The 16,076-nt window shown below is 39.1% G+C and overlaps 1 pseudogene across 1 annotated transcript; it reads right to left on the reverse strand.

The window, feature by feature from the left end:
• Window positions 1-9,320: 9,320 nt before the first annotated feature.
• LOC147478034 (conserved oligomeric Golgi complex subunit 4-like) lies at window positions 9,321-15,307 on the reverse strand (annotated as a pseudogene). The gene is made up of 2 exons (XR_015208719.1): window positions 13,822-15,307; window positions 9,321-10,085 (listed from the first exon to the last, which is right to left on the reverse strand). The product of XR_015208719.1 is annotated as a conserved oligomeric Golgi complex subunit 4-like (transcript).
• Window positions 15,308-16,076: the final 769 nt, after the last annotated feature.

Raw genomic sequence — 16,076 nt, forward strand, 5'->3', positions numbered from 1 at the left:
GGTACACTTGAAGTCGAATTATCCTTGAGTTTATATAGACAACTAACTTCATAAAGATTCTAAACATTTTATATTAAAGATATCAGAGATTCAATTCTGTTGTTATTTAACTTTGATGAAGATAGAATGATTGAGACCAACTCTCCAACGGCTACGGTAGGCTTTATTGATTTAGATTTCAAAGTGCCGGCACCTTAGCGTTAGCAGCAGAGATGTGGTTAAGATAATGACAAACTATGGGTTTTTTTTTGCCATTTAGACAACTCCGTTGGACTGTGTAACAACTTAATTACTGATAATTGAAGTGTACGTACAAAAATTACTAATTATGTTGCATAATGAATTTGATTTTGTTAACACTGATAATGTCACCACCATATGTGATTACACCCTTACACGTAGTGCAACTTAGTTCGCATCAAGGAGTGCTTATAAAACTGCGCATGCGCAAAACTTTTTCTAATGGTTCCCTAAAGTAGTTTTAGATTTTCAAACAGTACGCCAGTTTTAACTTTTAAGCAACTCCTTTAATGGATCAAATGGTTCCTCAAAACTTCTTTTGCCTTTTAGGACATACTTACAGACGCGTCAAAGAAAATAGAAAGGGAAATAGAAAGTGTAGAAAATGAAATAGATTTTTACAGAAGATATGTTTTTGTTTTTCAGTGCCATTTTTTTTATTTATTAAAAAATAATAATAATAAGTCGTCTGTGAAAATTTTCAATTCAGCTAGTACTTTTAAAAAAGAAGACACGAGATCATCTGTTAATTAATGGATTTTCTTTTTCTTAAGCAAATGAAACAGTAAAAACGCTGGACATGAATTTTTATGAGGATGGTCTTCAAACCATGTAGATCATCTTTGGAGAAAATCGGCTTGTTCTAGCATCTTTGACTATATCAATTTGGTTAAGGGAGTTTACAAAAAACACGAATAATCATTAATCCACCATTTAAAAGAAAATTAAATTCACAATAAAAGACAACAATATAGAATATTTGTAAGAAGGTAGAAGATTGAATGTGTTGTCATTCTTCAGCTATAAAGTGAGACAACAGGATAAAACTACCTGCCAAATGTTGGAATCTCTATAAGTATTTCTAAATACTAATGTGTGTGCAAAGTGGAGGAGATGAACAAAGTGTGTTCTCTCCACTTTAGTGCATTGTAGATAGTCCCACATTGGTTAACCACCACTAGCATGTGAATTATAAGAGACATTCCTCAACCAAAGAGAGAGTTATATTGTTGTTCTAGAGGGTAGTCTGTTCTAGTGCAAAGTCAGACTGTGGAGGAGATGTACAAAACAAAGTGTGTTCTCTCCACTTTAGTGCATTGTAGATAGTCCCACATTGGTTAACTACCACTAGCATGTAAAGTATAAGAGACATTCCTCTACCATAAGGGCGTGCCCTTAAGGATTTTTGTGTTAGGAGGGAGGACTCACCCAAAACCGAGTCGCGTCATGTCGGGCCCTTGTTTTTTCTTTTGCTGTAAGTTTCGGTTTCAGTGTCCTAGTGTGAGTTGGTCTCTTGACCGACCATGTCCTTATGCAAGTTTGACTGCTTTGACCGATCTACCTCTATGACCGGTTTTCATGTCCTAATGTGAGTTGATCTCTTTGACCATGTTCTTACCTTTGTAAGTTTCGGTTTGGTGTCCTAATGTGAGTTGGTCTCTTGACCGATCATGTCCTTGTCCGAAGTTGGATCGCTTTGTGGACCGACCTACCTCTATAAATACGGTTTCAGTGTCCTAGTGTGAGTTGGTCTCTTGACCGACCATCTCCTTGTGTGAGTTGGACTGCTGTGACCGACCTACCTCTATAAATACAGGGGTTGTGCATCCATAGAAGGTACAGTTCATAAGACACCCTTCTCAGAGAAACAAAAACCATAACCTGCCCTATTCTTCTTCTCTTTTTCTTGTAGCTGCCAGAGAGAGTTATATTGCTGTTCTAGAGGGTAGTATGTTCTAGTGCAAAGTCAGACTGTTGTTAACCATTGAATCTTGTGAGGAAGACGTTGTTGAGATTTATACCAATACCAATCGATTCCCCCACTACACAGATAACTTGTATTTGAACACAATTCAACTCCAGACAAATTCTAAATATCAACTACAACCTATGCTAACATGCCTAACTCGCTAAACAACTATTAACAACATATAATAATGTAAAGTAGAATTAAACGCATACCACAACACAAAGATATACCGTGGTTCGGCCAATGGTGCCTATTTCCACAAAAGCTAGTTCTTTATAAAGTGGGAAGGAAGATTATAATCTCTCCTTTCAGTCTCTCACCTTACTAGATCACTCTTATCTCTTTACAGGGTTGTCTCTCTGTAAAGGTTATCTCTCAATCTTGATAGCTTTCAAGATTAGGTTTTCTCTGACTTTTATGCTGCCTCTCGTGTGTTTTCTAGGTGTTAGGTTTTGCCAAAAACTATACTCTTATTGCAAACTCGCGGTCCACAATTTCTTCTGAAAATAGACTTGGGTGCGGGTCGCGCCTCGGGCAAGACCAAGTCGAGCGCAGGTCGCGCTGAAGGTAATGGATGTCTTCCACGGCATGGGCGCGGGTCGCGCCTTGGTCAAGGCCAATCTGAGCGTGGGTCGCGCTCAAACATTTCCATGCAAAATGAACTTCGTTTTCTCTCCTCATGTAAGGGATAACGCCAACAATCTCCCCCTCCCGAATAGTGAGGGGGGCTTCCTCCAAGCAATTTCCAAATCAACAAGAGGAGTGTGCTGCCATTCCAGCAATAGCACAACGAACATCAAACTTATCTTTCGGTAAGACTTTGGTCATCATATCCGACCCGTTCTTGTCGGTATGGATCTTCTCGATACACAAATACTTGTCTTCGAGTACTTCTCTAATCCAATGATAATGCAAGTGTATGTGCTTGGATCTAGAATGGAAACTCAGATTCTTGCTCAAATGGATGGCGCTCTGACTGTCACATAGAACTACAAACTGTTTCTGCTTTAGCCTTAGTTCGTCGAAGAACCTCTTCATCCATTGCAACTCTTTGCAACACTTAGTGGCTGCAATATACTCGGTTTCTGTAGTGGAGAGGGCAACACACTTTTGCATCTTTGATTGCCAAGAAACTGCTCCCCCTGTAAAAGTAACCAGATAACCGGAGGTGGACTTCATCGAGTCAATATCACCTGCCATGTCTGCATCAGTGTAGCCTTCAAGTAAGGGATTACTTCCACCAAAGCACAAACACGATTTGGAAATGCTCTTGAGATATTTCAATATCCACTTAACACCTTCCCAATGTTTCTTACTCGGATTTGACAGAAATCGGCTTACAACACCAACGGCGAAAGCAATATCCGGCCTTGTACACATCATTGCATACATTAAGTTGCCCACTGCGGATGCATAAGGAATCTTTTCTATCGGGCTCTGCTCATGCTCACCCTTGGACACATCTCTTTGGTCATGCGGAACTAGCCACCAAGCGGACAATTGTGGCTTCGTTTGATCCATGTTGAATCTCTTTAACACCTTCTCAATGTAGCTTTCTTGAGAAAGCCACAACTTCCCACTCTTTCTGTCACGAGTGATCCGCATCCTAAGTATCTGCTTTGTTTGACCCAAATCATTCATCTCAAAGGACTTACTCAAGTCCTTCTTCAGCTTGGATATCTTGTTGATGTTTGGGCCAACTATCAACATATCATCCACATACAACAATAGCACTATGAAATCCCCATCTGGAAATCTCTGAACAAACACACAATGATCGGAAGCAAACTTCTTGTATCCTTACTTCGCCATAAAAGAATCAAACTTTATGTACCACTGTCTCAGTGCCTGCTTCAACCCATACAAGCTCTTTATCAGCTTGTATACTAGGTGCTCCTTGCCTTTAACCTCAAACCCCTCTGGCTGGTCCACGTAGATATCTTCTTCAAGGTCTCCATGAAGAAAAGTTGTCTTAACATCTAGCTGCTCAACCTCTATGTTCATACTTGCGGTTATACCCAATACCACCCAGATAGAAGTCATCTTCACTACAGGAGAGAAAATCTCATCAAAGTCAATCCCTTTTCTTTGACCGAATCCCTTCACAACAAGGCAAGCTTTGTGCCTTGGGTGAGGATTGTTCTCTTTATGCTTGACTTTGTATATCCACTTATTCTTGAGAATTTTTCGTCCTTGCGGTTTCTCAACTAACTCATAAGTGTGATTCTTATGCAAAGAATCCATCTCGTCATGCATGGCCTTCAACCACTTCTCTTTGCCTGTACCTTCAAGTGCCTCTTGATAGTACATAGGTTCTCCACCATCCGATAGTAGCACGTACATATGTGGTGGATACCTGGTTGAAGCTAGTCTCTCTTTGTTTGACCTCCTTGCCCCATCTGCTGGTGCCTCAGGAGGATGCACTTCTGCTTGCTTTGGTGGTGGTTCATGCATCTCATCTGCATCTTCTATACCAATAGGTTCTATCCCATCATAAGCAATAGGATTCTCATCATGAGCTTCAAACTCATAGTTCTCTGCATTCTCAATGGCTTCTACACGTTCCACAGTAGGAACTTCTAGTTCTGAATCAACAAGATCATTGGTGAAAGCTTGTAGCTTCTCACCCTCCTCAAAGTTTGCTATGGTTTGGTCTTCTAGGAACACAACATCTCGACTTTGGATTACCTTCTTGTTAATCGGATCATAGAGTTTGTAACCAAACTTTTCATCTCCATAACCTAGAAAAATGTACTGCTTGACTTTGTCATCAAACTTGGATCTCTCATCCTTCGGAATATTCACAAATGCCCTGCAGCCAAATGCCCTCAAGTATCCATAATCAACATCTCTGCCTGACTATACTCTCTCTGGATAATCACTATTCAGAAGTTTGGACGGCGATAGGTTGATCACATGCACGGCTGTACGCATTGCTTCTACCCAATAGGTTATAGGTAGCTTAAAGTGAGATAGCATGCATTTCATCCTCTCTACAATGGTACGGTTCATTCTCTCTACTATTATATTCTGTTGCGGTGTCTTGGGAACAGTCTGCTCATGATGAATCCCATGACTCTGGCAATACTTTTCAAACGGTCTAATGTACTCACCCCCATTATTTGAGTGAATATACTTCAACAACTTCCCAGTCTCTCTTTCCACCATGCTATGGAATTTCTCAAACACGCCAAGTACTTTATCCTTGGTCTTCAGACTATAGGCCCATATCTTTCTTGACGCATCATCAATGAAGGTCATGAAGTATGAAGCTCCCCCGTGGGACTTCACTTTTATAGGACCATATAAGTCTGTGTGTACTAGTTCAAGAACATTGTCCTTTCTGTGAGATGAGAATCTTTGGAAAGACATCCTTGAATGTCAAGGTGTAGCCGACATTGGTTTCTACATGAACATCACCAATGCCTATAATCTTCGAGACGCCACTGTTACCCATCTTTACTTCACTATATTCACCACCACTGTAGGTAGTGAAGAATTCCCTGTGCGATGTGACGTGATATGATGCTCCTGTATCTATCACCCACTCTGTATCCTGACATGAGATATTAAGACAACACACACCACAATCTGACACAATTCCCACTAGGTCGTTGACTAGTGCGGTAGTATCTCTGCTTGTGTTTCCGTTCCTCTGCACCATGTCTTCATGTACACAGTTATTTTTCTCATCCCTCTTCAGTGTTCTGCACTCATATCTGAAGTGGCCCTTGGTGGCACAATAGTAAGATTGCCTCTCTGCCTTAGGAGTTCTACCTTTACCCCTAGATTTACTTTGTCATCACCTCTAGAACGAGATGGTTTTCTGTATCTACCTCTCCCCCGTTTCTCTGTGTGGCAATAACATACATTCGGCTTGGTTTAAAGTAAGGCAATAACGATTATGGACTATGCTATTAACACTAAGATAAATGGGATCTAGTAAGTTTAAGTTTAAGGTCAACTCTGACAAACAGAACATCTGGAAGTGTAATTGTTTTTTGGAATTAAAAAAGCTGAATGTAACCTTTAAAAGAAGAATAGATATCTATCATGACAGTACAATTGAGTACCTTCCTTATTGTGGAGACTGGCACAAATATGATCGGTAGTTACAGGTCTTTTATCCACTGTAGAGTGCACCTGAAATCGTTCAAAAAATTTGTTGTTGGAATCTCTTGTATTTCAAAGTACTAAGTGTGTGTGCAAAGTGGAGGAGATGAACAAAGAGTGTTCTCTCCACTTTAGTGCATAGAAGATAGTCTCACATTGGTTATCCACCACTAGCTAAACAAGTATATAAGGACTTCTTCTACCATAAGGGCGTGCCCTTAGAGTACAAAGGCTTTTCTGTTAGGAGGGAGGACTCACCCAAAGCTACACACAGCAAGTTTCGGACTTCTATTCCTAGTAGGTTTCTCTTCCTTATCTATTTTGGAAACCGACTAGCTTTCTTCTCTTCTTACTGTGCTGCCAGAGAGAGTTATATTGTCGTTCTAGAGAGCAGCTAAACCATTGTATCCTGTGAGGAAGATGTCACTGTTGCCGTACCACTGGAAGGGGCGACATCTTTCCTTAAAGACAGCCTAATCCGTGTCTTGGTTGTTCCCTATTACTGCTGTCCTTGTCTCTTTATTGTTTTTTCGAATATGAGGGATGTTGCACCTCTACTGAATGCTCGCAACTTATCCAATGTGTCAAAGATTGAATTCTTCAGCGGTTCACACTTCAAGTGATAGAGAGAAAGGGTATTTTCAGCCCTAGGCTAGATGTACTCAACTTTGCAAAGTATCTTACTGATACAGCACCCATGGAGAGTCTTAATGATTTCAAAAGAAATCAAGCTACTTGGCTCAATGGGAATAAGGTATGTCATCATGCTATTTTGAGTACCTTATCTAATAATTTTTTTGATATTTATTGTTCAAACAATAATGCACATGATATATGGGAGAGTTTGAACAAAAAATACATAATAGAGGATGCTGGTACTCAAAAATAAGCTATAGGGACTTTTCTAAAGTTCCAGATGAGAAAGGATAGAGATGTAACATCTTAAATCCATGATTTTCATGTGCTAGTTAATGATTTGAAAACTTAGGGTATTGATTTACCCGAGACCCTTATTGCTGGATGTTTAATTGAGAAACTCCCCAAGTTTTGGAAACACTATAAGAATAGTATGAAGCATAAATGCAAACAAATGACTCTTGAGGATGTGATTATTCACATTCACATAGAGGAAAAAAACAAGACTCGGGATGAGGTGTTGTCTAAGGAATTTCATTCCAAAGCCAATATCGTTGAAGGTAATCCCAACAAATCCAACAAAAACTCTAAGAAGCAGAAGTACAACAAAAATAAGAATTTTAAGGTCAAAGACACTTCTTTTAAAAGGAGTAGTACTTGGAATGAAAATTGTTATGTTTGTGGTAAATCGGGACATATGGTTTTTCAGTGCAGGCACAAGAAGGACACTGATGATCCTCCCAACGCTAATTTAGTTGAGAGAGATGATATAATTGCTGCTATAGTGTCACAAGAGTTCATGGCCACTGGGAAGAATAACTGGGTACTAGCTAGATTCTAGTGTTCCATTGTCCAGATCCTTGGGTCGAGTATTTGTATTATTAACCTGCGAAATTATACTTGGGGGATGATTATTACATATGGTCTGCTTCTGGGGTTAAACAAGGTGATCATTTGGGTCCCCTTCTCTTTGCACTTGTGTTGCACCCTCTGATCCTACATATCCAATCCAGTTGTCAATTATTGCTCCAAGCTTGGCACTTAGATGACGGGACTCTGATTGGGGATACAGAACAGGTGGCGACAGCTCTGCGTATAATTCAGGAAGAATGACCTTCTTATGGGTTGGTTCTTAATATGGCTAAGACTGAGATATTTTGGCCATCACTAGATCCACGTCGTTCCACTATTGGTCTCTTTCCTTCAAATTTATCCCATCTTCAGATGGGGGTCAGGTTGCTTGGAGGGGCAATCAGCACTGATTCTTCTTTTGTCATGAGCCTTGCTCGCAAGCGTGTTGAAAAGGCTATGACTTTGATGGACCGTTTAGCTGTATTGGAGGATCCATAGTGTGAGTTAGCACTCTTACAAGCTTGTGTTGGGCTCTCCAAGTTGGTATTTGCGATTCACACTTGTCCACCATCATTTTTTAGGGATGCAGCTAAAACTTTTGATCAGCACCTTCGCATGGTTCTGCAGGGTATTATAGTTTCTGATGGTCTTGGCTTTGGGGATTTACAGTGGCGTTTAGTGACGCTTCCATAACGCCTTGGCGGGTTTAGGTATCTATTGTGCATTTGATGTCTCTGCTTTTGCTTTTGTGGCCTCCTATTTTCAGACTTTAGAGCTTCAGAACCACATTCTTAGGAGTTGTGGTTCAGTGCCTATGGGTGAGATCCTTGATGATGCTACCAGTGCATTACGTCTCTGTCTTCCCTATTTTGACCTTGATTCTCTGGCTGTGAATACTACCGTTCCCTCAAAACCATAAAAAGTTTTGGCGGAAGCTTTCTACGGTAAGATTGTTGTTAGTCTTGAGAGGGAGTTTGAGTTATCTGCTCGTCAGAAAGCAGTCATGGGATTCTTGTAGTCAGAACATGCAAAAGATTTTCTATTTGCTATTCCGATGGAGGGACTTGAACAGCGTATGTCACAGGTGGAGTATCGTGCCATTCTCCGGTACCGTCTTATGATTCCTCTGTATCTTGATGGTGGTCTTTGCCCTGTATACAAAAAGAGTATATTAGATGCTTATGGGGACCATGCAGCACATTGTAGATATTTTCCAGGTTTTAAATACCAACATGATCATATTAGAGACATTTTGTGTGATGTATTTTGGAAGGCTATAGTACAAGTGAAGAAAGAAGCTCCTGTTAACTTTCTCACTTATCCAAATGAAGGCAGATCGACACTTCGGCCTGCGGATGTCTTGATTTACAGTTGGTCTGAGGGAAAACATGCATGTGTTGATGTAACTGGAGTCTCTCCGTTGGTAAGGTTGGGGAATAATGGCTTTGAGGTGAGAGAAGCAGCTAAGAGAGCAACGACAGAAAAGATGGAGAACATGAGGACGCTTGCAAGGCTAACCAACATTATTTCATTTCGTTTAGTTTAGACACTTTCGGTTTCTTGGAACAATATTCTGTTGAGGTCTTCAAAAGACTTTAGAAAGTTATAGACAGTAACATTATGACAGATGATTCTAACGAGTTTGTTTTTAGAAGGATAGGATTTGCTATTTATAAAGGACTTGCGGTGCAGCTTGTTGCTTGCTTGTCCTAATCATATGTAAAATTCGTTATCAGTTTCAATAAAATTTCCACTTGAAAAAAAATAAAAAAATAAAAAAGTGTGAGAGAGAAATTCTCGATTTGTATTTATCAGTCACACTCAATGTAAAAAGAAAACAATAAAATAATACAAGATGGGAGGGTGACAATCTAAGAGCAGCAATGGCTTCGGGTTTGAAGTCGACTCGTAGGCCTAACACCCTTCTTACTTCTGCTGGAGTCAATCTCCAAGTCATGGGACCTGAGTTTTCACCCCAGAAATCAAGTAGCTCAGATACTTTCTCCAAGTTAAGGATGGTTGCCATTTGAGTGAGACGAGCAAACTTGTCTCTGACAGTCCTTTGGGTCATACTAGAGAAATGGCTGACTAGTGCACGTACATCTCTGTTGAGTTGCAAGCCACCAAGTTGACTGAACCTCTTTTGCATCATGATAACTTCTAGTCCTTTTACTATGAAGTCGATAACAAAGTGAACAAATGAATCGTAGTTGTTGGTTGTCATTAGAGGCTGGAGCCATGCTGCATTTGTCTCCACTGCATGGAGGAGCTTCTGAACCCATGGATCGTTCACCTCATTCTCTGCATACTCGGCTTCAGACAACTCATAGCTTATTATTCCAACGCTGTCCAACACTGGACGGATGCGTGGTGTTACAGTGGTCACAAGTTGCTCCATCCCAGCATTCAAGACTTGCTTGAAACTGTTGTTCATCTCTCCCAATTCAGATAAACAAGATTTAACCTTCTCTCTGTCAGCCGGTGCTGGGAATACCTGTGGACAATAACACAGCTGATAAAGAACTAAACCAAAGCAGGACAATAACACAGAGCTGATAAAGAACTAAACCAAAGTAGGATATCAATAAAAGTTTCAATTATCAAAACAAAAGCAAGATAAGACAAAGCATAAACCACTAAGGACCACACAGACATTAAAACAAGTACACCTCTATTTACAATTTTAAGTCAACTTTTTTCTGTGTATAGCAGAATTTGGGAAGTTAGGCATGGAAGTGCCAAAGAGTTATTTAGTTTATGTGATATTAACAAAGTGGCGAGGAAATTGAGGACTGTTTAAAAGAAATGTGGTTCAAGCATCGAAACTATTATTGAAATATTGAAGGCTGTTCAACCGTGGCGATAGTGACTATCTCAAAGAGCCACAAACAACGAATACAAAGTTTTCAGTTTCTAAGTAGAATATTAACTTAAATCTCCTGGTGAAAACATAAAAATCTGACAACATAAATATGGGAGGGTTAGAGCCACTCCACTCCGAAAGTGGAACTACATCATGAAGCAGTGCTATCTATATGTGAGATGATCTCCCTCCGTGAAGATCATCCTCACAAAAAATAAGCTCATTAGCTTATTTCCATTTCATTTCCCCATTAATCATTGCTTACATAGCATAGTTTATGATCAAGAAACTATGAACCAATGTGGCTACAGTCAGGAGTCAGTTTTCACTTGCAACGTCATTATGCAACGCGGAGCAATGACATTCTAGTCTCCTCACAAGCTGCCTAAAGATCTTTAATTCAATGTATCTGGGTTGCAAACTGGCAGTATTAGATTTTCACAACTTGCAACACACATGAAGGGATCAAGCACTCATGCCTAAAATTTATCATCAGTAAAGTGGATACCTTCAAAAGATGCTAGGCCTAACCAATCTCTAGTAACACTTGAGAAGGAACTGCTAGTTTATTTCTTATTGTATAATTTTGTATAGGTGATAGGATGCCACTACTTGACGATCATTACAAAATATATATGGCGTAAATCAAATAATAAGATGGACCACCAAAGACTATCATACTCGAAGTGTAAAAGGCACCAAATCTATGAGTTCTGATTCTTTCTATTAAAAGACAGGCATTGGATAGTTTTATTTACTTGTCATTTTGCAATCTTACTGGAATTAATACCAAATTTTGCTTCCTTAGCAGAATACAATTAAGGATGAAAGACAAAGTATGTTCAACAAACTCATCAACAAAGCACATGTGTATCTATAACATCAAAAGAAGAACGGGGACATTGCTGATCACAGACTAAAAAGACCAAAGTCAATGCACATGTTCCATATTAACTCGTGAGCAACAATATTCCCCAACTCTATGTGGAACCAAAAAAATGGAAATGCAGAACCTCTGATTATGAGTTAGAACTACTGACTGAAATCAATACAAGGATACAGATTTCCATAAGTGCATAGAGCTGTTAGGCCATGATCAAGCAGGGAAATGCAGTTCAAGCATCAATTTTTTTTTCTTTTTAAGCAGTGAAGGCTGGTCAACATCGATGATACTAACTCTCTCAAAGCGCCGATCAGTGAAGTTCAAAGATCAAACCTTTGCGTGAGTGAGAAGGTAAACAACAAGTACAAAGTTTTATGTTTCTAAGTTGAATGTAACCTAAATCTCTCCCCGCCATTGGGGATATTATCCTTAAAAACTCGTCTCATTTGAATATTTCTGCTAGTTTCATTTCCCCCTAAATCATTGCATATATAGCAGAGTTTATCATCAAACAACTATAAACTAATGTAGTTTACAATCGGGAGTGAGTTTTCACCGGAAAGTCTACCCACGGTTAAGCAATGACCTCTAGTCAACTCCCTAATGTGGCTTACAATCAGGAGTGGGTTTTCACTGGCAATGTCATCGTTTTGCACTATTCTATACGCGCGCAATCAGATAAAAACAAAATGAAAGTTGAATTCCATCAAATTTTGCAGTGAGTAGGTGTCTTCAGATTATGAATGGACTTCGACTTTGACATTCCACAGTTACAAGTTGGGGTCCTTTAGCAAGACATAACTAGACATTAATATGTAACACATAACACATTGCATGGTCCCCACAATCTTTTCCTAAACCATTAAGGACCTCTAATAGTAAAATGAATGTAAAATCATTCAATCACAACACAAAATGAAGAGCACACAAACATTGCAATAAGTACAACCTAAATTACCTTTTTCGGTCAGATAATTATTTATTATATTAATCTTTCAGTTTTTCCAGGATTTAGGGAGTTGTGTAGAAGTGCAAAAAAGCTTTTTACTATGTGTAATATTTAATAAGGTAGCGAGGAAGTTGAGGATTAATTCAGAGAAATGCTGATCAAGCATCCAAAATTGGTCGAGTTCTGAGGACATCGCCCAAGGGAATTTAAGGACTGGGTACGTATTATGGAAAACCCAGATCAAATATCTATTATGCATCCTCTCTAAATGAAAATCCTCCCTGCTTCTTTAAACTCTATACTAAAACTAGATTGACTTCTCTGAGAAGTTAAATAGTTAATAACCAAGTCCTCGGCACCAAAAGCTAATTACACATTCAAATTTCAACAAACAAACTCTGGCAAGTGGCAACAGACTGTTCAGTAACACTAACTTTCTCAATCTTTCAAGATACACCATAAATGTACATAGATTTTCTTTAATTAAAATGAATATAAATATATATTCCAACTAAAAAATTTATATATATTCTCCATTAATAATCATAAACTTTTACTAAAACTAATCACTGACACTGTTGAACATAGGGGATAAGTATGTATCTTAAGACGCCAATTAGTGAAACCATGGAGTGAGTATAACGACAAACAACAAATGCAAAGTTTTCTGTTTCTATGTATAATATAACTTCAATCTCCTACCCAAAACATGCTTCAACCATCTCACAGCATTTACATGAGAGGGTAGAGCCACTCCACCCCAAAAGTGGACTAGATCTTGAATCAGGGGCTACTTATTTGACGAAATGATCTCCCTGCCATGGAGATCATCCTTGCAAAAATCAGCTCATTTAATATTTCCTTTATTTTCATTTCCCCCTGAACCATTGCTTATATAGTTATATAGCATAGTTTATCATCAAGTAACTTTAAATCAAAGGGGTTTACGATCAGGGTGGGTTTTCACTGGCATCTGCCATTATGCAGAGTCAAGCAATGCCATTCGATTCTACTCACGTCAGCAAGCCGCCCAAAGGTCTCTTATATCTGGGAGACAGTATTATAAGTTTCCACTAATAGCAACACACATCAAGAGCTCAGGTGTCTAAATTTTCTCATCAGCAAAGAGGACATCTACTAAAGATGCAAGCCTAACTCATATCTGGTATCACATGCTACAGCATTACCAGACCATTTATTACGCATTATTTGATTGGTGATAGAATGCCACTAGTCGACGATCAGTACATACAAAAATGGCGTAAATCAGATAACATGATGAAACTACAATAAATTACATAGAAACAGACATTAAGCAGGTGCATTTTATTTGTCATTTTGCAATATAATGGCATAAATACCATATGCTGCTTCCTTCTTAGCATAACACATTTAAGGATAAACAAGAAAGTGCGTTCAGCAAAATCATCAGTAAAGCGCATGCATTCTTCACTAAATTCAGTCAGTAGCATAACACAATTTGTGTACACATAAATGAAAAGGAAAGGATATTGTAAATTGAATCAGGCACATACCTCTACACATTGCTCCACAATCTCATGTCGTAACTTAAGGACATACTCGCCACTGACATCCATATTGTTTAGAGCTGTTGCAATCTCTGTTCCAGTCTTTTGGACACCTGCCCCACCTAAGAACAGCTTACTTGGCTCCATCATTTTCTGTTGCAATGCCTCCTGATACTCATTGCTCAACAAATTTATTGCACCACTAAGCACTGCAAGCACTGAGTTGGAATTTGAAGTTGAGATGGCCCTTCTGCAGCATTTCTGAAGTACATAAAACACATCATCAACCATAGAAGTCGTGAGGCTATCAGGTACATGTTCATCGATCTTTATTGCCTTCCTCACATTCTCCACCATAAAGAATTCCTCCAGAATCACATAAAACCCAGTAATATCCTGAACCACTCTGCTAAAAGTACCACTTTTTAAAAGTTTTAGTGGTGGCTCGTGGACCTAGTTCTGGATCAACAGAACTCAATCCCCTAATTTTGGACACCATGAATTCAGTATAATCATCTCCCAACTGCGTCAACGACAATATCTCATCAAGATAATTTCTTTTTGGATCTGGTCCTTCCACTACTGCAAACGGAAAGCAAATTCTTACTATAAGAATTAATATGGAAGCAATCTAGACAATCTTCGAATCACATTCCTCTTGAAGCTCAATAATCGCATAAGCAAAGCATCTTTCGCAAAGACTTCTCAAAATCTCATCATTCTCTTCCACAGCCAAAACAATATCTCTAAACAAATTCGTCAAACACCCAATGAAATTCACCTCACTCCCACGACCCCCTTGTTCCATAACCTCAACTAAATGTTCACACTCCAATCTAGATCTCATCGCAATAACTTTCTTCAAATAAGCTACATAAACTTGCGAACCTTCTTCCTCCAACCCAAGTGGCAAAAACAACTTAACAAACCTCAATATGCTCGAATAGTCCCGTTGATCCACCGCAGCCCCTAATCTCTTCCTTACAATTCCTTCTAACACTCTCTTCGAATTCAATAGCTCTTCTCGTTCAACCAACCCCTAATCCTTATACTTAGAATCAATCTCCAAAAATGTCTTAACAAACCTCGCAGCATTCTCAAAATCCTCGGCACCCAAGGCCTTTTTCACCCCGTTCGACGCAATTTCCCCGTTCGACAATATTGAGCTAAATCCAGTTCTCTAACTTTACTACTAACTTGATCAGCTAAATTGTAAGTAGTTTTCACATTGCTTAACATTGAGTCTGAGTCCATTTTAACTAAATTGTTAAGTTTCTTTTCAAGATCTGTTTTTGATGAAAGTAAAGTTTGGAGTTGAAGATCTATACCTCTTTGATAAGCTATACATTCATGGAGATAACGTGTCATTTCTTTTCTGGTTTTGAGTTTTGGCCCTTTGAGTCATTCCATTTTTTTCGATCTGAGTGTTTGTTTTTACAAGAAATTAGCACCAAAGGCCCAATTTCGTTTCAAAACTCTAGAGCACACGGTTTTTTTATAATCACTCAAAACCTCAATTCCCAACGTTTAAATAACTCACGAACCCAATTTAAAAATTGGGTCTGTTATTGACAATACCCATTTTGTATTGGGGAAAATAGAGAAGATTCGAATACTACCTATATATAATCCAAACCACCGAAATTGAATCACAACCCTCTCTCTCCACATCTCTATATAAAGTTCAAACTGATAAATATTAAGTGTGTACTACAGTTATTCCATAGTATCATCCTTAAAACTCAAAAACCACTTTTAAGTCTGTACGAAGTTTGTTCCAGGAATGAAGCTACTTGATACCAAGAACTGCGGCATACAATCACCATTCATTTGTCAAGAAACCTCGGACGTGAAGGTGCTTTTTTAAAGAACATGCCACTGCAGCAGTTGAATATTCCGCTTAATCAAAAAAGGAGACATTGTCTCTGGAATTCATTCCCCATCTAGAGCGGAGATTGTCCGAAGGTACGATTCCGATCCTCGATTCGACGAGTTTGATCTTTTCTTCCGAGGGTTGAGGGCAAGAGAAAAGTAGGGGCAATCAAAGCCAATGCCACGGGGAAGGGTGGCACGAACCGATTCAACAACAGAGGAAATAACAGCCTATTCCAAGGAGGTGGGAAGGGCTTTCAGCCCAGACTAATTCTTCTAGGTTTCAATTCTTTTCCTCCAAAGAAGGGCTGGGTCTGTCTAGGATCACTTGACCTGAAAACAACCGTTTTTCTAAATAGAAATAGGTTCCTTATGCAAACTGAGATCTT

This window comes from Coptis chinensis, chromosome 9 (genome assembly GCF_015680905.1).
Source record: "Coptis chinensis isolate HL-2020 chromosome 9, ASM1568090v1, whole genome shotgun sequence".
Lineage (NCBI taxonomy): Eukaryota > Viridiplantae > Streptophyta > Magnoliopsida > Ranunculales > Ranunculaceae > Coptis > Coptis chinensis.